Genomic DNA, 22,442 nt, shown 5'->3' with positions numbered 1-22,442 from the left:
CTCGCAATGAGTCGTCGAGCCACGGAGCGGGAGGGGAGGACCGAGCCGGCCTGGAGGATAGGGGACATAGAGAGTCAAAGGATGCAGAAAGGGAAGAGAGGAGGGTTGAGGAGGCAGAATCAGGAGATAGGTTGGAGAAGGTATGAGCAGAGGGAAGAGATGATAGGATGGAAGAGGAGAGAGTAGCGGGGAGAGAGAGCGAAGGTTGGGACGGCGCGATACCATCCGAGTAGGGGCAGTGGGGGAAGTGTTGGATGAGACCGAGAGGGAAAAGGATACAAGGTAGTGGTCGGAGACTTGGAGGGGAGTTGCAATGAGGTTAGTGGAAGAACAGCATCTAGTAAAGATGAGGTCGAGCGTATTGCCTGGCTTGTGAGTAGGGGGGAAGGTGAGAGGGTGAGGTCAAAAGAGGAGAGGAGTGGAAAGAAGGAGGCAGAGAGGAATGAGTCAAAGGTAGACGTGGGGAGGTTAAAGTCGCCCAGGACTGTGAGAGGTGAGCCGTCCTCAGGAAAGGAGCTTATCAAGGCATCAAGCTCATTGATGAACTCTCCGAGGGAACCTGGAGTGCGATAAATGATAAGGATGTTAAGCTTGAAAGGGCTGGTAACTGTGACAGCATGGAATTCAAAGGAGGCGATAGACAGATGGGTAAGGGGAGAAAGAGAGAATGACCACTTGGGAGAGATGAGGATCCCGGTGCCACCACCCCGCTGACCAGAAGCTCTCGGGGTGTGCGAGAACACGTGGGCGGACGAAGAGAGAGCAGTAGGAGTAGCAGTGTTATCTGTGGTGATCCATGTTTCCGTCAGTGCCAAGAAGTCGAGGGACTGGAGGAGGCATAGGCTGAGATGAACTCTGCCTTGTTGGCCGCAGATCGGCAGTTCCAGAGGCTACCGGAGACCTGGAACTCCACGTGGGTCGTGCGCGCTGGGACCACCAGATTAGGGTGGCCGCGGCCACGCGGTGTGGAGCGTTTGTATGGTCTGTGCAGAGAGGAGAGAACAGGGATAGATAGACACATAGTTGACAGGCTACAGAAGAGGCTACGCTAATGCAAAGGAGATTGGAATGACAAGTGGACTACACGTCTCGAATGTTCAGAAAGTTAAGCTCACGTAGCAAGAATCTTATTGACTAGAATGATTGAAATGATACAGTACTGCTGGAGTAGGCTAGCTGGCAGTGGCTGCGTTGTTGACTTTGTAGGCTAGCTGGCAGTGGCTGCGATGTTGACACTACACTAATCAATGTCTAAGGCTTTCATAAATGATGGAACTGTGTTTGCAATTCCTACAGATTCCACACGATGTCGCCAGTGTTGTGATTACCATGGCACTTTATCCTTGGTTAGATTGGTCAAAAACACATCCGGTCTTCAGGTGCGCAACAGAAAAAAATGTCCATGAGGAACTGGAATTCGTTTTGTAAACTTCTAGCTATTGAATACAGATCTCTCCGTGATCAATTTGATCGTTTATTAACGTTTACTAATACCTAACCTTGGATTACAGAAGTAGGTTGAAGTGTTTTGTCAAAGATTATAGGCAACTTTATGAATTTTAAAAAATGACGTTGCGTTGGGAAAGGTGCCTTTTTACATGGATTTCACGGTGTTCATAAATGGACATTTTGGGTATATATGGACCGATTTAATCGAAAAAAAGATGCAATTGTGATGTTTATGGGATATATAGGAGTGCCAACAAAGAATCTCGTCAAAGGTAATGAATGTTTTATATTTTATTTCTGCGTTTTGGGTAGCGCCGGCTACGCTAATTTCTTTGTTTACGTCCCCTTTGTGTGTTTCTGAGGGCTGCAAGCTATCAGATAACAGCTTCTCATGCTTTCGCCGAAAAGCATTTTACAAATCTGACATGTTGGCTATATTCACAACGAGTGTGGCTTGAATTGAGTACCCTGCATGTGAATTTTAATGAAAGTTTGAGTTTTAACAAGTACAATTAGTTGGCGCTCTGGAATTTCCGCTGATTTGGTTCCTGTACAGGAACAAACTCCTGATGTTGTTGTTAACATGACATCTTTGTTGCTATGCAGAGTGCAATGACCTCTGCTGCCATTCCTTACTAATCCACAGCTATCCACCCTTATCATTTCTTAGTGACATTCCATGCCCCTGGCTCAAATCCAGCATTAATTGACCCCACCATATACAGTTGAAGTTGGAAGTTTACATACACATACTGTAGATCGTTTTTCAACCACTCCACAAATTCCTTGTTAACAAACTATAGTTTTGGCAAGTCGGTTAGGACATCTACTTCGTGCATGACACAAGTAATTTTTCCAGCAATTTTTTACAGACAGATTATTTCACATATAATTCACTGTATCGCAATTCAAGTGGGTCAGAAGTTTACATACACTAAGTTGACTGTGCCCTTAAATAGCTTGGAAAATTCCAGAAAATTATGTCATGGTTTTAGAATCTTCTGATAGGCTAATTGACATAATTTGAGTCAATTGGAGGTGTACCTGTGGATGTATTTCAAGGCCTACCTTCAAACTCAGTGCCTCTTTGCATGACATCATGGGAAAATCAAACAAAAATTGTAGACCTACACAAGCCTGGTACATCCTTGGGAGCAATTTCCAAATGCCTGAAGGTACCACATTCATCTGTACAAACAATAGTACGCAAGTATAAACAGCATGGGAACACGCAGCCATCATACCGCTCAGGAAAGAGTTGTGTTCTGTCTCCTAGAGATGAATGTACTTTGGTGTGAAAAGTGCAGATCAATCCCAGAACAACAGCAAAGGACCTTGTGAAGATGCTGGAGGAAACCGGTACAGACATATCTATATCCAGAGTAAAACTGGTCCTATATCGATATAACCTGAAAGGCAAGGAAGAAGCCACTGCACATGAGGACAAAGATGGTACTTTTTGGAATAATGTCCTCTCGTCTGATGCAACGAAAGTAGAACTGTTTGGCCATAATGATCATCATTATGTTTGGAGGAAAAAGGGGGAGGCTTCCAAGCCGAGAACACCATCCCAACGGTGAAGCATGGGTGGTAGCATCAAGTTGTGGGCGTGCTTTGCAACAGGAGGGACATGTGCACTTCTCAAGATAGATGGCATCATGAGGGAGGAAAATTATGTGGATATATTGAAGCAATACCTCAAGACATCAGTCAGGAAGTTAAAGGTTGGTCACAAATGGGTCTTCCATTGACAATGACCCCAAGCATACTTCCAAAGTTGTGACAAAACGGCTTGGGCTAGGCCCCTTTTCTCTCAATTTCTGCCTGAATGACATTCCCAAAGTAAACTGCCTGTTGCTCAGACCCTGAAGCCAGGATATGCATATAATTGGTAACATTGGAAAACAAACACTTTGAAGTTTGTGGAAACGTTAAAATAATGTAGGATAATATCAAAAGAAGAACAAACCTGCACCTAAGAGACCATCCTCTTGCAATAGCGGCAGTGTAGCCTAGTGGTTAGAGCGTTGGACTAGTAACCGGAAGGTTGAGAGATCAAACCCCCGAGCTGACAAGGTACAAATCTGTCATTCTGCCCCTGAACAGGCAGTTAACCCACTGTTCCCAGGCTGTCAGTGGAAATAAGAATTTGTTCTTAACTGACTTGCCTGGTTAAATAAAGGTAAAACAAAAATAAGGGCATACTCAATTTTTGCTCCCAGGATGTAATTCCTATGGCTTCCACAGGGTGTCAGCAGTCTGTTCAAGGTTTCAGGCTTGTAACTTCCAAAACAAATAAGAAATATCAGTTTTAATACAGGGACACAGTCTTGGAAATTAGTTATTCCGTGCACCGTGAAGACAAGATCCACCTGCTAAAATCGGTTTCCTATTGAACATACTTCTTTCCATAAGAAATATTATAGTTTGATTACATTTTATGTTATCTGAGGAGGAAATAGAAACATAGTTTGACTTGTTGAAACAAAGTATAGTGGTAGATCGGTTTCCTTTCTCTGCATGTTCAACGAGTGGATTGCTCAAATCGATGAAACCAACTACAGACTTTTTGGGATATAAAGAAGGATTTTATCTAACAAAACGACACTACATGTTATAGCCGGGACCTTTTGGATAACAAATCAGAGGAATATTTTCGAAAAGTAAGTGAATATTTAATCTTTATATGTGAATTTATGAAACCTGTGCCGGTGGAAAAATATTTTGATTTGGGGCGCAGTCCTCACACGATCGCATGGCATGCTTTCACTGTTATAACTTCTGTAAAGCAGACAGTGCAGTTAGATTAACAATAATTTAAGCTTTCAACCGATATAAGACACTTGTATGTGCATAAATGTTTAATATCCATAATTGTATGATTATTTATTTGAATTGCGCGCCCTCAAGTTTCACCGCCTTTAAAAACAAATTCTTATTTACAAATTCGTATTCCCCGGCCTACCGGGGAACTGTATATTGACTTTTCTTCTATTGTGTTATTGACTGTACGTTTGTTTATTCCATGTGTAACTCTGTGTTGTTGTTTGTGTCGACCTGCTTTGCTTTATCTTGGCCAGGTCGCAGTCGTAAATGAGAACTTGTTCTCAACTTGCCTACCTGGTTAAATAAAGGTGAAATAAAAATGGGAAAAAGTAATAATAATTGGATTAACTGCCTTGTTCATTGGCAGAACAACAGCTTTTCACTTTTCCAGCTCAGGGATTCGATCAAGCAACCTTACTGGCCCAACACTCAAACCGCTAGGCTACCTGCTGGAACAAATCTGATTAACGGGACCTCGTTCATTTTATGAGCAGGTCCAAAGCCTAGCACAATACCCCAGATAACCCTTCATGGTTGGTAGACTGTAACACGTTACACTATATCGTAGCTAACCCATGTCAGGTTCTAATTAAATCAAATCAAATCAAATTTTATTTGTCACATACACATGGTTAGCAGATGTTAATGCGAGTGTAGCGAAATGCTTGTGCTTCTAGTTCCGACAATGCAGTAATAACCAACAAGTAATCTAACTAACAATTCCTAATCTACTGTCTTATACACAGTGTAAGGGGATAAAGAATATGTACATAAGGATATATGAGTGAGTGATGGTACAGAGCAGCATAGGCAAGATACAGTAGATGGTATCGGGTACAGTATATACATGTGAGATGAGTATGTAAACAAAGTGGCATAGTTAAAGTGGCTAGTGATACATGTATTACATAAGGATGCAGTCGATGATATAGAGTACAGTATATAGGTATGCATATGAGATGAATAATGTAGGGTAAGTAACATTATATAAGGTAGCATTGTTTAAAGTGGCTAGTGATATATTTACAACATTTCCCATCAATTCCCATTATTAAAGTGGCTGGAGTTGAGTCAGTGTCAGCGTGTTGGCAGCAGCCACTCAATGTTAGTGGTGGCTGTTTAACAGTCTGATGGCCTTGAGATAGAAGCTGTTTTTCAGTCTCTCGGTCCCAGCTTTGATGCACCTGTACTGACCTCGCCTTCTGGGTGATAGCGGGGTGAACAGGCAGTGGCTCGGGTGGTAGATGTCCTTGATGATCTTTATGGCCTTCCTGTAACATCGGGTGGTGTCCTGGAGGTGTCCCCCGATGATGCGTTGAGACCTCACTACCCTCTGGAGAGCCTTAGGTTGAGGGCGGAGCAGTTTGCCCAGCCCGAGGATGCTCTCGATGTGCCTCTGTAGATTTGTGAGTGCTTTTGTGACAAGCCGTGCCTCCTGAGGTTGAAGAGGCGCTGCTGTAGGTGTCCTGGAGGGCAGGTAGTTTGCCCCCGATGATGCTGGCAGACCTCACTACCCTCTGGAGAGCCTGAGGGGCGGAGCAGTTGCCGTACCAGGCGGTGATACAGCCCGCCAGGATGCTCTCGATTGTGCCTCTGTAGAAGTTTGTGAGTGTTTTTGGTGACAAGCCGAATTTCTTCAGCCTCCTGAGGTTGAAGAGGCGCTGCTGCGCCTTCTTCACGATGCTGTCTGTGTGAGTGGACCAATTCAGTTTGTCTGTGATGTGTATGCCGAGGAACTTAAAACTTGCTACTCTCTCCACTACTGTTCCATCGATGTGGATAGGGGGGTGTTCCCTCTGCTGTTTCCTGAAGTCCACAATCATCTCCTTAGTTTTGTTGATGTTGAGTGTGAAGTTATTTTCCTGACACCACACTCCGAGGGCCCTCACCTCCTCCCTGTAGGCCGTCTCGTCGTTGTTGGTAATCAAGCCTACCACTGTTGTGTCGTCCGCAAACTTGATGATTGAGTTGGAGGCGTGCGTGGCCACGCAGTCGTGGGTGAACAGGGAGTACAGGAGAGGGCTCAGAACGCACCCTTGTGGGGCCCCAGTGTTGAGGATCAGCGGGGAGGAGATGTTGTTACCTACCCTCACCACCTGGGGGCGGCCCGTCAGGAAGTCCAGTACTCAGTTGCACAGGGCGGGGTCGAGACCCAGGGTCTCGAGCTTGATGACGAGCTTGGAGGGTACTATGGTGTTGAATGCCGAGCTGTAGTCGATGAACAGCATTCTCACATAGGTATTCCTCTTGTCCAGATGGGTTAGGGCAGTGTGCAGTGTGGTTGAGATTGCATCGTCTGTGGACCTATTTGAGCCGTAAGCAAATTGGAGTGGGTCTAGGGAGTCAGGTAGGGTGGAGGTGATATGGTTCTTGACTAGTCTCTCAAAGCCCTTCATGATGACGGAAGTGAGTGCTACGGGGCGGTAGTCGTTTAGCTCAGTTACCTTAGCTTTCTTGGGAACAGGAACGATGGTGGCCCTCTTGAAGCATGTGGGAACAGCAGACTGGTATAGGGATTGATTGAATATGTCCGTAAACACACCAGCCAGCTGGTCTGCGCATGCTCTGAGGGCGCGGCTGGGGATGCCGTCTGGGCCTGCAGCCTTGCGAGGGTTAACACGTTTAAATGTTTTACTCACCTCGGCTGCAGTGAAGGAGAGACCGCATTTTTCCATTGCAGGCAGTGTCAGTGGCGCTGTATTGTCCTCAAAGCGGGCAAAAAAGTTTTTTAGTCTGCCTGGGAGCAAGACATCCTGGTCCGTGACTGGGCTGGATTTCTTCCTGTAGTCCGTGATTGACTGTAGACCCTGCCACATGCCTCTTGTGTCCGAGCCGTTGAATTGGGATTCTACTTTGTCTCTGTACTGACGCTTAGCTTGTTTGATAGCCTTACGGAGGGAATAGCTGCATTGTTTGTATTCAGTCATGTTACCAGACACCTTGCCCTGATTGAAAGCAGTGGTTCGTGCTTTCAGTTTCACACGAATGCTGCCATCAATCCAAGGTTTCTGGTTAGGGAATGTTTTAATCGTTGCTATGGGAACGACATATTCAACGCACGTTCTAATGAACTCGCACACCGAATCAGCGTATTCGTCAATGTTATTTGACGCAATACAAAACATGTCTCAGTCCACGTGATGGAAGCAGTCTTGGAGTGTGGAGTCAGCTTGGTCGTACCAGCGTTGGACAGACCTCAGCGTGGGAGCTTCTTTTTTTAGCTTTTGTCTGTAGGCAGGTATCAGCAAAATGGAGTTGTGGTCAGCTTTTCCGAAAGGGGGGCTGGGCAGGGCCTTATATGCGTCGCGGAAGTTAGAGTAACAGTGATCCAAGGTTTTTCCGCCCCTGGTTGCGCAATCGATATGCTGATAAAATTTAGGGAGTCTTGTTTTCAGAGTCTGAACTCGTTGTCACTATGAAAACTTAAACCAAGTTTATTCTTCCCAAAGGATCAAAATGCTGAATTGACAAGAACATGTTTGTAATAGGGGTGTATAGGTACCCCATTTTGGAGTCTCCTCCTTCTCGTTAAACATTCTATCTTTAGTCCTAGGCAGGAAACTAAGTGATAAACCTTTCCTTCTCCCTTAAAACCTCTTGATACTCCCCATCCCGGATCCGGGATCGTGAATACAGCCTCAGGCTCATTAGCATAACGCAACGTTAACGATTTCTGAAAATCGCAAATGAAATTAAAATAATATGCCTGCTCTCAAGCTTAGCCTTTTCTTAACAACACTGTCATCTCAGATTTTCAAAATATGCTTTTGAACCATAGCAAATCAAGCATTTGTGTAAGAGTTTTGCAAGCTAGCTTAGCATTTTGCGTAGCATTTAGCACGCAACATTTTCACAAAAACCAGATAACCAAATAAATAAAATCATTTACCTTTGAAGAGCTTCGGATCTTTTCAATGAGGAGACTCTCAGTTACATAGCAAATGTTCAGTTTTTCCTGAAAGAATCTTTGTGTAGGAGAAATCGCTCCGTTTTGTACATCACGTTTGGCTACCGAAACTAACCGAAAATTCAGTCACCAAAACGTCAAACTTTTTCCGAATTAACTCCATAATATCGACCGAAACATGGCAAACGTTGTTTAGAATCAATCCTCAAGGTGTTTTTTCACATATCTCTTCATTGATATGCAGTTCGTGGAAGCCTGCTTTCTCCTCAGATTCGCATGGAAAAATACCAGCAGCAGAAAATGACGCACCAATTTCGACGGAGGACACCGGGCGGACACCTGGAAAATGTAGTCTCTTATGGTCAATCTTCCAATGATATGCCTACAAATACGTCACAATGCTGCAGACACCTTGGGGAAACGATAGATAGGGCAGGCTCATTCCTCTCGCATTCACAGCCATATAAGGAGACAATGGAAAACAGAGCCTCAAAAATCCTGCTCATCTCCTGGTTGCAGTTTCATCTTGGTTTTGCCTGTAGCTCCCGTTCTAGGGCACCCACAGACAATATATTTGCAGTTCTGGAAAATTCAGAGTGTTTTCTTTCCAAGGCTATCAATTATATGCATAGTCGAGCATCTTTTTGTGACAAAATATCTTGTTTAAAACGGGAACGTTTTTCATCCAAAAATGAAATTGCGCCCCCAGAGTTTCAAGAGGTTAATGTGATCTGACCTGACCTCGACCCCCTTCATCATTAATCCATGACTCTCTCCTCATATCAATGCCTGCCACATGTGATTGTTTTCCCTACACAGTACATTCCAAGATAACCATTATCTTCTGGTGTAGCCGCTTGGCTATGGCACCCTTCATGTCTGTATTACAACCAATGATTAATCACATTTGAAGTTCAGAAATGCAAACCTATCACAGATTAAGGGAGATGAACTGTAACAAGGCTCAAGATTCAAGGCCTGGTTATTTCATGTTCATGATTATGGATTTTACCTAATGAAGCCCATAGCGTGTGGTAACTAACAAAAGGTAAGACGTGTCAGCCTATTTGCAATGCACCTCATTGTTATTGAATTTCATTTTCACATTTGTCTTTCAGTAGCATCTTTTAATCAAATGATTTTGAAGGCAAGCAAAATTATTCAGCCCCTTTACTTTCAGTGCAGCAAACTCTCTCCAGAAGTTCAGTGAGGATCTCTGAATGATCCAATGTTGACCTAAATGACTAATGATGATAAATACAATCCACCTGTGTGTAATCAAGTCTCCGTATAAATGCTCCTGCACTGTGATAGTCTCAGAGGTCCATTAAAAGCGCAGAGAGCATCATGAAGAACAAGGAACACACCAGGCTGGTCCGAGATACTGTTGTGAAGAAGTTTAAAGCTGGATTTGGATACAAAAAGATTTCCCAAGCTTTAAACATCCCAAGGAGCACTGTGCAAGCGATAATATTGAAATAGAAGGAGTATCAGACAACTGCAAATCTACCAAGACCTGGCCGTCCCTCTAAACTGACTATACACACACCTCCCGAGTGGCGCAGCGGTCTATGGCACTGCAACGCAGTGCTAGAGGCTGTATCACAACCGGCTATTATCGGGAGTGCTATAGGGCAGCGCACAATTGGCCCAGCATCATCCGGTTTAGGGGAGGGTTTGGCAGGGGGGGCTTTACATGGCTCATTGCACTCTAGCTGCTCCTTGTGGTGGGCCGGGCGCCTGCAGGCTGACTTCGGTCGTCAGTTGAACGGTGTTTCCTCCGACACATTAGTGCAGCTGGCTTCCGAGTTAAACAGATGGGTGTTAAGAAACACGGTTTGGCGGGTTATGTTTCAGAGGACACACGACTTGACCTTAGCCTCCCGAGCCCATTGGGGAGTTGCAGCTATGAGACAAGATCGAAATTGGGGAGAGAAAACATACTATACAAACCGATTTAGGACCACTGACTGACCTGGAGCTACAAAAGCCTCAACAGCAGGTACTGCAGACAATAACTACATGTAGGACCAACAAAGGCAGCAAGAGCAACCAGAGCTAGAAGGATAATCAAGCACTATAGGGGCTCAAAGTGCTCTAAGGGTATAAAGCTAGTCTAGCTAGTATTCTACCCTTCTCCGCATTCATCAACAACAAAAAAACGAAGTCGCTGTGGAGCGAACAGTGGCGCTGTTTCCCCTAATGTGGATTTGATCTTTAATAAGGAGTAAATTACTAGCCAGACACATGACGCTCCAGAGATACAATGGCTGTGAGGAAAGATTAATAGCAGTAGCCGAAGAAGGATATGCAAGGGTGAAAAGAACAGGCAGTGAATGGATCAGGACCTCAGCTCTGCAGCACAAGGCTACAATGTTGTGTTAGATGGTTCTAGTAATTACACTGCTACATGTTTCAGCCCTATGCTCCTAGGACATTACAATTGTATGAAGCTGGCATGTGTCATACTTAATTATTATGAGGTCAGGTGGGCAGTGAGATGTACTGTGCTGTAGTGTGTGTGATACCCACCTGCCTCTGTGTTAGCTTCTGTTTGACTATCTGCTTGACCTTGGGACTGTTAGCCAGCAGGTGGCGTAGTTTCACATAGGGTTTCCACAGCTTTGAGAGATGGAGAGAGATAGAAAGAGAGAGAGAGAGAAAGACGTCTCTCAGACCAACACATTAATATTTCACCATTATTAAACAACATAATTTAATAGTACATTTGTCTGCTGTGTGTGTGTGTCTATGTGTGTGCGGGGCCTGGTTTCCTTTTGTTTTCGGCCAGAGAGGTCGCCTTCAACAACCAGGAAGTAAACACAAAAAAGTTTATGAGCACCACTTGTAACACTACTTCACTTACTAGTCACTCTTCTGCAAAATGTTGCAGTTATAACAAACACATGTGTGTGTGACAAGAGAAGGGACATCTCTCCAAATGCCCCAATTACAATTTATATGAATTATAAATTATTTGAAAAGGACATTGATTTGGAGAAGGTTACACAGTGATGTACCATTGAAAACCCCCTCGGACTGCCAGACTCTAGTAATAATAGACCGAGGGCTCTGACCGCACCGCTCCATTAAAGCTTTTCCTCATTTAGTGGCCAAGTTATTCAAATTATATGACTCTCGAGCTGGGCCGCATGCCAGAGCGAGAGAGAGCGAGAGAGAGCGAGAGAGAGAGAGAGAGAGAGAGAGAGAGAGAGAGAGAGAATGGTGGCGATGAGGGGAATTAGAATTAAGGCTGTTTAATAGGGCGACTTCATTAGTGATCTGTGTGGAGAGAGACTGAGACGGCTTTACCGCTGTGATTATCGGCTCACCGCTGGCCTAACGGCGTGCGTACAGTCGGGCGCAGGTGGAGGCTGCGGAGGAGAGGAGAGCAGGTTAAAGCTGCAGCCTGAGAGGCCTCCCTCCCCAACCTGCTCACTTGACATTTCAGAAGATCCGCTCTGTGCTCTCAAGGTATGACAGGCTGGTGTGTGTGTGTGTGTGTGTGTCTGCCACATGCTCATTAACATATGCTGTCTGACTGCCGTCGCTCTCCAGTAAATGCTAATTTACCACCATCCGCTTCTCCCTCGTCTCGCTCCCCCTCTCTTTTTTTAAATTTCACTCCCTCTCCCTGTGGCCCTCTATAGATACAGGGGTTAGAACAACCCTAAACATTCATTTCTAAAGTAAGGGAACAGGAAGGTGTACCTTAACGTATGTAGCATTGTCTGTGTCCTCTCTCTCCTTCCTCGCTCCCCTCTCAGTGGTATTGCCATCAATGCAATGAAAGACAGCTCTGCCCTCACTTCCCTCATTATGTCGCAGGAATGTTCCGGTGCTTTCCATCTTATTTAATTTCCACATTTGCAACTTCCTGTTAATCATGTCCACGTTCGTCAACAAATGTGTCGTCTGTGGATCAGAGAGATTTGACATAGCCTAGGGAAGTGTGTGGTGTGTGTGTGCATCCATGACCGCGGGGAAACATGCAGACGCAGATGGACATCCCTAATATTCCGACAGACAAAAATCTGCATTACTCAAAGGACAAAGGTCTGAGCACAAACACACTAATGATGGGGTTTCATAATAACGAGATCTCCTGTTTACCGGCTATAAAGCCTTCAATCCCTCGTCATTGGCTTCTAAGAATGTGTCCCAAATGGCACGCTATTCCTTTTGTAGTGCCATACTTTTTATCATGACTCTGGTCAAAAGTAGTTCACTATAAAAGGAATAGAATGACATTTGGGATCTCCTTGTAGTATGTGACAAGGATACAGATAAACAGATGATAATAACAGACACAGTGAACAAACATAAACTAGTTGAAGAGTTTCACTTTTGATTGGCGCTTTGTTTTGTTTGTTGTTGCTTCTCTCTACACCTTGGAGACGATGGAAGAGAAAATGTAATATACTTTTGGTAATTATGCACAGGCACAGTACAGTATTCCCTCTCCTTCACCTCCACACTGTCTGTGTGTGTGTGTGTATCTGCTTGTCTTTACTTTTCAAGAGACAGACAGTGTCGTTCCCACAGCGAGATTACCCAGTGGAACCCTAGGACCCATGACGACGCATGTGAAAATGTCACACCACTCTTTCTCTACCTCCCTGTCTCTCTACGACATACGCCTCTCTCTCTCTCTCTCTCTCTCTCTCAACAAACACAGAAGAGTGCCACCATCAACCCGTCCTGTGAGAGATTCCTTAAATAAGGAGCGTGGGGCACAGGGGAGCAGAAGGAGTGTGTCTGAGGAAGGGGACTATGCAGTAGTGTTTGTGACCAGGGATGAGAGGCTGGGGGCAGTATAAATCTAGATCCTGGGTGGTTAGTGGTTAGGGTCTTACTGCGGATCCCCAGTGTAACTGAGCTGGGACAGGGGTTGTGGGGAGCGGGACAGGGGAAGTATAGTTCCTGGGTGGTGGGGGGCGGTTGGGGTTTGAGGGGTATAGTGAGGATCTTACTGCGGGTCCCCGGGGGAGCTGAGCTGGATGGGCCAGATCCCAAAGTGGACGATGGTGGGGAGGGTGTTGACCTCTGGGTTGAACTGCTCTCTGTTCAGCTGGTCGATATGCACCGAGCTGGGCTTCTGAAACAACAACACAACACAACACAAACACTATGATACCAGGGCCCATATCAACTCAAATTGTACTTGTCACATGTGGCAAAAACAACAATTGTAGACCATACAGTGGAATGACAATGTATGACAAGCCCTTAATTAACCAACAATGCAGTTTTAAGAAAATAAGTGTTAAGAAAGTATTTACTAAAAAAACTGAGGTAAAAAATAATTAAATATACAGTGGGGAAAAAAGTATTTAGTCAGCCACCAATTGTGCAAGTTCTCCCACTTAAAAATATGAGAGAGGCCTGTAATTTTCATCATAGGTACACTTCAACTATGACAGACAAAATGAGAAAAAAAATCCAGAAAATCACGTAGGATTTTTAATGAATTTATTTGCAAATATGGTGGAAAATAAGTATTTGGTCACCTACAAACAAGCAAGATATCTGGCTCTCATAGACCTGTAACTTCTTCTTTAAGAGGCTCCTCTGTCCTCCACTCGTTACCTGTATTAATTTCACCTGTTTGAACTTGTTATCAGTATAAAAGACACCTGTCCACAATTTCAAACAGTCACACTCCAAACTCCACTATGGCCAAGACAAAAGAACTGTCAAAGGACACCAGAAACAAAATTGTAGACCTGCACCAGGCTGGGAAGACTGAATCTGCAATAGATAAGCAGCTTGGTTTGAAGAAATCAAGTGTGGGAGAAATTATTAGGAAATGGAAGACATACAAGACCACTGATAATCTCACTCGATCTGGGGCTCCACGCAAGATCTCACCCCATGGGGTCAAAATTATCACAAGAACGGTGAGCAAAAATCCCAGAACCACACGGGGGGACCTAGTGAATGACCTGCAGAGAGCTCGGACCAAAGCAACAAAGCCTACCATCAGTAACACACTACGCCACCAGGGACTCAAAACCTGCAGTGCCAGATGTGTCCCCATGCTTAAGCCAGTACATGTCCAGGCCCGTCTGAAGTTTGATCCAGAAGAAGATTGGGAGAATGTCATATGGTCAGATGAAACCAAAATAGAACTGGTAAAAACTCAATTTGTCGTGTTTGGAGGACAAAGAATGCTGAGTTGCATCCAAAGAACACCATACCTACTGTGAAGCAAGAGAGTGGAAACATCATGCTTTGGGGCTGTTTTTCTGCAAAGGGACCAGGACGACTGATCCGTGTAAAGGAAAGAATGAATGGGGCCATGTATCGTGAGATTTTGAGTGAAACCTCCTTCCATCAGCAAGGGCATTGTAGATGAAATGTGGCTGGGTCTTTCAGCATGACAATGATCCCAAACACACCGCCCGGGCAACAGAGGAGTGGCTTCGTACGAAGCATTTCAAGGTCCTGGAGTGGCCTAGCCAGTCTCCAGATCTCAACCCCATAGAAAATCTTTGGAGGGGGTTGAAAGTCTGTGTTACCCAGCAACTGCCCCAAAACATCACTGCTCTAGAGGAGATCTGCATGGAGCAATGGGCCAAAATACCAGCAACAGTGTGTGAAAACCTTGTGAAGACTTACAGAAAACGTTTGACCTCTGCCATTGCCAACAAAGGGTATATAACAAAGTATTGAGATAAACCTTTGTTATTGACCAAATACTTATTTTTCACCATAATTTGCAAATAAATTCATTAACAATCCTACAATGTGATTTTCTGGAAAAAAAAATTCTCATTTTGTCTGTCATAGTTGAAGTGTACCTATGATGAAAATTACAGGCCTCTCTCATCTTTTTAAGTGGAAGAACTTGCACAATTGGTGGCTGACTAAATACTTTTTTGCCCCAATGTATACATTTTTTTTAATCAAGAAAAATAACAAGTAATTCAACTTCTTCGGGATTGGGTCTATTTTTCTCAATTTCTGCCTGACTGACGCGCCCAAAGTAAACTGTCTGTTGCTCAGGCCCTGAAGCCAGGATGTGCATATAATTGTTACCACTAGAAAGAAAACTCTGACATTTGTAGAAATGTTAAAATAATGTAGGAGACTATAACACAATAGATACGAGAAAATCCAAAGAAAAACCAGCCGGAAATATATATTTTTTGAAAGCCCATGCTCTTCCAATGGAACGTATAAGTAAAAGATTTAATCTAGCTCCCAGTATGCAATTCCTATGGCTTCCACTGGATATCAGTAGTCTTTGTTCAAGGTTTCAGGCATGTTTCTTCCCAAACGAGGAAGAATAATGAGTTTTGATACAGGGACTCAGACTTGGAAATCAGTGTACAGTATGTGCAATGAAGTGGACACGCACCTGCTAATATCGTTTTCCTATTTAACAAACTTCTTTCCGTATGAAATATTATATTTAATGACATTTTAGGGTATGTCCTTGTTTTTGAAATAAAATAATTTTTTCCCATTAAAATAACATCTAATTGTTCAGAAATACATTGTAGAGATTGTTAATTTTGACAAATGGCTATTGTAGCTGGAAATGGCTGATTTTTAATGCAATATCTACATATGTGTACAGAGGCCAATTATCAGCAACCATCACTCCTGTGTTCCAATGGCAAGTTGTGTAAGCTAATCCAAGTTTATAATTTTATAAGGATAGTTGATCATTAGAAAACCCTTTTGCAATTATGTTGTGCTGATTAAAGAATGAGCATCAGCATTTGTTGGTTCGATTACAGGGTCAAAAGGGCCAGAAACAAAGAACTTTCTTCTGAAACTGGTCAGTCTTTTCTTGTTCTGAGAAATGTTGGCTATCCCATGCGAGAAATTGCCAAGAAACTGAAGATCTCATACAACACTGGGTACTACTCCCTTCACAGAACAGCACAAACTGGTTCTAACCATAATAGAAGGAGAAGTGGGAGGCCCCGGTGCAGAACTGAGCAAGAGGAAAAGGACAATAGTGTCTAGTTTGAGAAACAGATGCCTCACAAGTCCTCAACTGGCAGCTTCCTTAAAAAAGGGTTTCCTAATGATCAATTAGCATTTTAAAATTATAAACTTGGATTTGCTAACACAACGTGCCATTAGAACACAAGAGTGATATTGCTGAATATGGGACTCTGTACGCCTTTGTAGATATTCCATAAAAAAAATCTGCTGTTTCCCCCTACAATAGTCATTGACAACATTAACAATATATACACCGTATTTCTGATCAATTTGATGTTATTTTAATTGACAAAAAAATAGCTTTTCTTTCAAATAACAAGGACATTTCGAAGTAACCCCAAACTTTTGAACGGTAGTGTAGATGAAAACTCTCTTAAATAGTGTGGTCTAAAGCTTATCATGATCTACTCTATCCGGTTGGTAAGATAGTCTTGATCTGAGCTCATCCATTTTATTATCCAACGATTGCACGTTGGCTAATAGGACTGATGGTAAAGGCAGATTACTCACTCACCGTCTGATCCTTACAAGGCACCCCGACCTACATCCCCGATTTCTCTGTCTCTTCTTCATGTGAATGACCGACATTTGGGCATTGCCGGGTGTCTGAAATAAATCCTTTGCGTCTGACTCGTTAATTAAAGATAAAATCTTTGTCCAGTACGAGGTGAGTAATCACTGTCCTGATATTCAGAAGCTCTCTTCGGTCATAGGAGGGGGCAGAAAAAAAACACACAATAGCACAATATTAGATCATATTAATTATGATCTAAAAGGCTAAACTGATCATAGATCAGCACTACCACTCTGTGACGCTTTGTGAATACGGACCCAGGTCCCATATGTATCAAATGTCTCATAGTAGAAGTGCTGATTTAAGAGCAGTTTTGACTTAGCTCAAAATATATAAGTTTACATGGACGGGTGACGACCTGATCCTAGATCAGAACTCCTACTCTGAGACGCTTGATACGACCACAGATCGTCTCAGTACAGTGACATGTTATTTTGTTACAAAAAGAGCATCTGAATTCAAGGAAATTTCCACTCAAACGTGCACAGCCTTCCAATCTAGCATTCTGACAATCACACACACCCTATTGGACCTGGTCAAAAGAAGTGAACTAAATACAGAATAGGGTGCTATTTGATTAACAGCCTTTTCCTTAATATGGATGGGCATTTGACTTTCTATTTTAACCTTCAAATAATCTCATAACAATTTTTAGGGATACCCGGATATATATATATATACACACAGACACACAGTGGGGAGAACAAGTATTTGATACACTGTAGCGGTTTTCTTCCGTTGAAGGAGAGGACCAAAATGCAGCGTGGTTAGTGTTCAACATGTTTAATATAGACGATAAACGAGAACACTGCAAAATACAAAACAACAAATGTGAAAACCGAAACAGTCCTATCTGGTGCAATGACACAAAGACCGAAGACAACCACCCACAAAGTACCCACAGAATATGGCTGCCTAAATATGGTTCACAATCAGAGACAACGATAGACAACTGCCTCTAATTGAGAACCAATCTAGGCAACCATAGACAGACAAACTACCTAGAAAAGTAGAGCTCCATAAACATACAAAAAACCCTAGACCAGACGAAACACATAAATCCCCATGTCACACCCTGACCTAACCAAAATAATAATGAAAACAAAGAACTAAGGCCAGGGCGTGACACACTGCCGATTTTGCAGGTTTTCCTACTTACAAAGCATGTAGAGGTCTGTCATTTTTATCATAGGTACACTCCAACTGTGAGAGACGGAATCTAAAACAAAAATCCAGGAAATCACATTGTATGATTTTTAAGTAATTAATTTGCATTTTATTGCATGACATAAGTATTTGATACATCAGAAAAGCAGAAATTAATATTTGGTACAGAAACCTTTGTTTGCAATTACAGAGATCATACGTTTCCTATAGTTCTTGACCAGGTTTGCAGACACTGCAGCAGGAGTTTTGGCCCACTCCCCCATACAGACCTTCTCCAGATCCTTTAGGTTTCGGGGCTGTCGCTGGGGAATACGGACTTTCAGCTCCCTCCAAAGATATTCTATTGGGTTCAGGTCTGGAGTCTGGCAAGGCCACTCCAGGACCTTGAAATGCTTCTTACAGAGCCACTCCTTAGTTGCCCTGGCTGTGTGTTTCGGGTCGTTGTCATGCTGGAAGACCCAGCCACAACCCATCTTCAATTGCTCTTACTGAGGGAAGGAGGTTGTTGGCCAAGATCTCGCAATACATGGCCCCATCCATCCTCCTCTCAATACGGTGCAGTCGTCCTGTCCCCTTTGCAGAAAAGCATCCCCAAAGAATGATGTTTCCACCTTCATGCTTTGCGGTTGGGATGGTGTTTTTTTGGGTTGTACTTATCCTTCTTCTTCCTCCAAACACGGCGAGTGGAGTTTAGACCAAAAAGCTCTATTTTTGTCTCATCAGACCACATGACCTTCTCCCATTCCTCCTCTGGATCATCCAGATGGTCATTGGCAAACTTTAGACGGGCCTGGACATGCACTGGCTTGAGCAGGGAGACATTGCGTGTGCTGCAGGATTTTAATCCATTATGAAGTAGTGTGTTACTAATGGTTTTCTTTGAGACTGTGGAACCAGCTCTCTTCAGGTCATTGACCAGGTCCTGCCGTGTAGTTCTGGGCTGATCCCTCACCTTCCTCATGATCATTGATGCCCCACAAGGTGAGATCTTGCATGGAGCCCCAGACCGAGGGTGATTGACCATCATCTTGAACTTCTTCCATTTTCTAATAATTGCACCAACAGTTGTTGCCTTCTCACCAAACTGCTGGCCTATTGTCCTGTAGCTCATCCCAGCCTTGTGCAGGTCTACAATTTTACTCCCGATGTCCCTACACAGCTCTCTGGTCTTGGCCATTGTGGAGAGGTTGGAGTTTGTTTGATTGAGTGTGTGGACAGGTGTCTTTTATACAGGTAATGAGTTCAAACAGGTGCAGTTAATACAAGTAATGAGTGGAGAACAGGAAGACTTCTTAAAGAAAAACTAACAGGTCTGTGAAAGCCGTATGTCTTGCTGGTTAGTAGGTGATCAAATACTTATGTCATGTAATAAAATGTAAATGAATTACTTAAAAATCATACAATGTGATTTTCTGTATTTTTGTTTTAGATTCCGTCTCTCGCAGTTGAAGTGCACCAACATTCAATAGTTTGTTTTATTACATTAAGTAGTTCAAATGTCATGATTTATACTTGTGGGTAAGAAAGAATTCTCCAGAAATGAACACTCACTCAAGTAATTTAATACTAACGTTCGTTAACCGTGCCCATCCCTAGTCCTTACCATGCCAGGGTTGGTGATGATCATGCTCTTGCACTCTTCTGCATATTTCTGCTGCTCCAGTTCCTACCACCGCAGCATGTCAGCTATCTCCTCCTCATGGACCAGATGCTTGGAGCTCTGCAGGATGTAGAGGAGCACCTGTTGCATGGACAACACCTCCTTACCACCATCTGACAGAGAGGATACACAGAGATAGTGAGATGGGAAGATAGACAGGACGTAGAGCAACAGCTGGTTCATGGACCAGCACCTCCTAACCTTCGTCTAGACACACAGAGTCGGAGAGAGAGAGAGACATAGACAGCATGCAAAGAGAAAGACAAACACATTCACACAAGAGAAACAAGACTGACAGACACAGACACAAAGAGACGGACAGACGAGACAAGGCACACAAATGATCAGAGAGATAGACAGAGAATACGAACAGGTTCAATTACACAATCAGGTTAATAAACACTAATGCAAAATTGCTTGACCTCAATTTACAAGTGTTCAAATGGACTGACACACACAGAAAATCTCCAGGATGACTCTCAATCTTAGAAATGCATTACGACAATAACTCATGTGTGCATAGTGTCTCACACAGATAAAGCACATACCACTCAAACAGAGTAGCAGGTTCCAACATTCTCCAGCAGAGAGAGACAGAGTGCTCTAAGTAAAGGACAGATCGAGACAGGAAGGACAGTGACTCACCAGGTAAGAAGTGAACAAAGCTAGGCATGAAGTGGAACTTCTGACATCCAGGAGATTGTCCCACTGTGATTGTCCCACTCTGGACCTGCATGGAGAAAAAACAAAAACACTGAAAACACCTTCCCATCCCTCTCAGATATAGTGCCTAGGGGGTAAGGAAAAGTGCTTCAAAAAAGTAGTGAGTAAAGGCTCTGAATACTTATGTAAATGTGATATTTCAGTATATTTTTTTCTAAATACCTATGGGCAAGTAACCGAAAGGTTGCTAGATCGAATCCCCGAGCTGGCAAGGTAAACACCTGTGGTTCTGCCCCTGAACAAGGCAGTTAACACACTGTTCCTAGGCCATCATTGTAAATAAGAATTTGTTCTTAACTAACTGAATTGCCTAGTTAACTAAAGGTTAAATAAAAAATAAAAAACAGGTTTTGCTTTGACATTAGGGGGTAATGTGTGCCGAAACTACAAAGAAAAAAAAAAGATGTAATCAATTTTAGAATAAGTCTGTAATTTAACAAAATGTGGACAAAGTCAAGGGGTCTGAATACTTTCCGAATGCACTGTAGGTTACATGTGCCTTGGATGGGTTCACAGAGAGCGATACGCGACCGGTTGGAGAACATTAAACACACACACACACAGACAGACAGACAGAAAGACAGACAGACAGACATACAAGAGAGGAGGGGCTTTACTGACCTCTGGTGTCATCTCTTCAATAAAGTGAACTGTGTAATCTATGTTGAAACAAATCACTCTGCACAATGGAAACTGGGATGATGAAAGAGAAGAAGAGTGAGAGGGAGTGAGGGAAGAAAAGAGGAACATTCATTACCATGGTGTTAAACAGAGTTTGCAGCTTCTGAAGGAAACTCATAAAAAAAACGGAATCTCCATAAGCAGGGTCTGCTGCCCCAAAAAACAGACACATCAAACACACACACACATATGCAGGAGAACACACTTACACAACCACAAACACAAACACACACACACAGAGTAACGTGCACACACTGGAAAAACACACTGAACACACACCCAACATCTCTTTACCCAGGACTTTTGAACATTAAGTGGCTCCAATCTCTTTAAGGAGATTAACCCACTCTTCCGTGTTTAATCTTCCAGTTACATGCTCTTTGTTGTCTGAGCGAGTGTCCATTTTGTAGGATTAACCTGGCCTTCCGCCGTACAACGTGCAGCGGTGCCCACCCTTCTGGCTAACTAGCAGTGGTTAATATTGCTGCGCTTGGGGTTGTCCAATCACCAGGCCCCTGGTGATGCAAGGTTTTTGCAGGTGTTGTTTAAATTATCCCACGATAATCTGGGCATAATCTTCACTGAATCATTTTTTAATTTGAAATGATTGATCATATGTGACTTTCACTTCATTATTCAAACACACACACCCACAGACACACAACTCTCTCGGTCACAGCCTTGTTTCAGCCAGGCATTGCCTGCCATCGATTTGCCTGGGGAAGCGGGAGGTACGGACGCAATCTTTCCCCAATGAAAGCAGTGCCGCCAAGCCAGATTTTAAGCAATAACGACACACATAGTTAAACCATTTTTTTTTTTAAATAACTGGATTTTAGCTCCCGTCCAATATGTTCTATCAGACATTTCAAACTAAATTCCCAGCTAATGAGAAAACAAGGCAACAGCAGAATGAGGGATTTTTAAATCCATATCCCAGTACGACCCACGTGACCACAATGAACGTCACACTGTGAGGGACTATCGAGGGATCCTCATTCGAGGGATCTATACGTAGGAGACATTTAAAGTCCCAAACTCTGTAATATTTGACAGATACTGATGGGCCTTCAAAAGTAGACAGAGAGGGAGAGGACTTTAAACACAAGGTCACCATCAGCAGTGTGGCTGGGACAGAACAATAGTGAGTATCTCCCCAATGGCACCCTATTCCTTATAAAGTGCACTACTTTTGACCAGGGTCCATAGGGCAATTAGGGCACCATTTGGGACACACCCTAAGTTTATCCGAGGTTGACTCAGGAAAAAAGATGAGGGTTGTAGCGAAGGGCGGATTTGAAGTTGGTGTTTTAAGCCAAACGCTAATCGCTGGTTGTGAAATATGAATGTGCTTTGCTTTGTAAACCTGCCTATTGGAACAGAGAGAACATTCATATTACGCAGCACACACACACACACACACACACACACATAGTACAGCTGATGCGGCACAGGTTGTCCCATTGGAGGGCATGAGGGAGGAGAGGGAGGAG

At 43.5% G+C, this 22,442-nt stretch overlaps 1 pseudogene; it reads right to left on the bottom strand.

The window, feature by feature from the left end:
• Positions 1-20,901, bottom strand: part of LOC135516976 (ribonuclease 3-like) — a 148,595-nt pseudogene extending 127,694 nt beyond the window's left edge.
• Between the last annotated feature and the right edge of the window lie 1,541 nt (positions 20,902-22,442).

The sequence above is a fragment of the Oncorhynchus masou genome, chromosome 28 (genome assembly GCF_036934945.1).
Source record: "Oncorhynchus masou masou isolate Uvic2021 chromosome 28, UVic_Omas_1.1, whole genome shotgun sequence".
NCBI lineage: Eukaryota > Metazoa > Chordata > Actinopteri > Salmoniformes > Salmonidae > Oncorhynchus > Oncorhynchus masou.
This window is presented reverse-complemented; position numbering and strand designations above follow the sequence as displayed.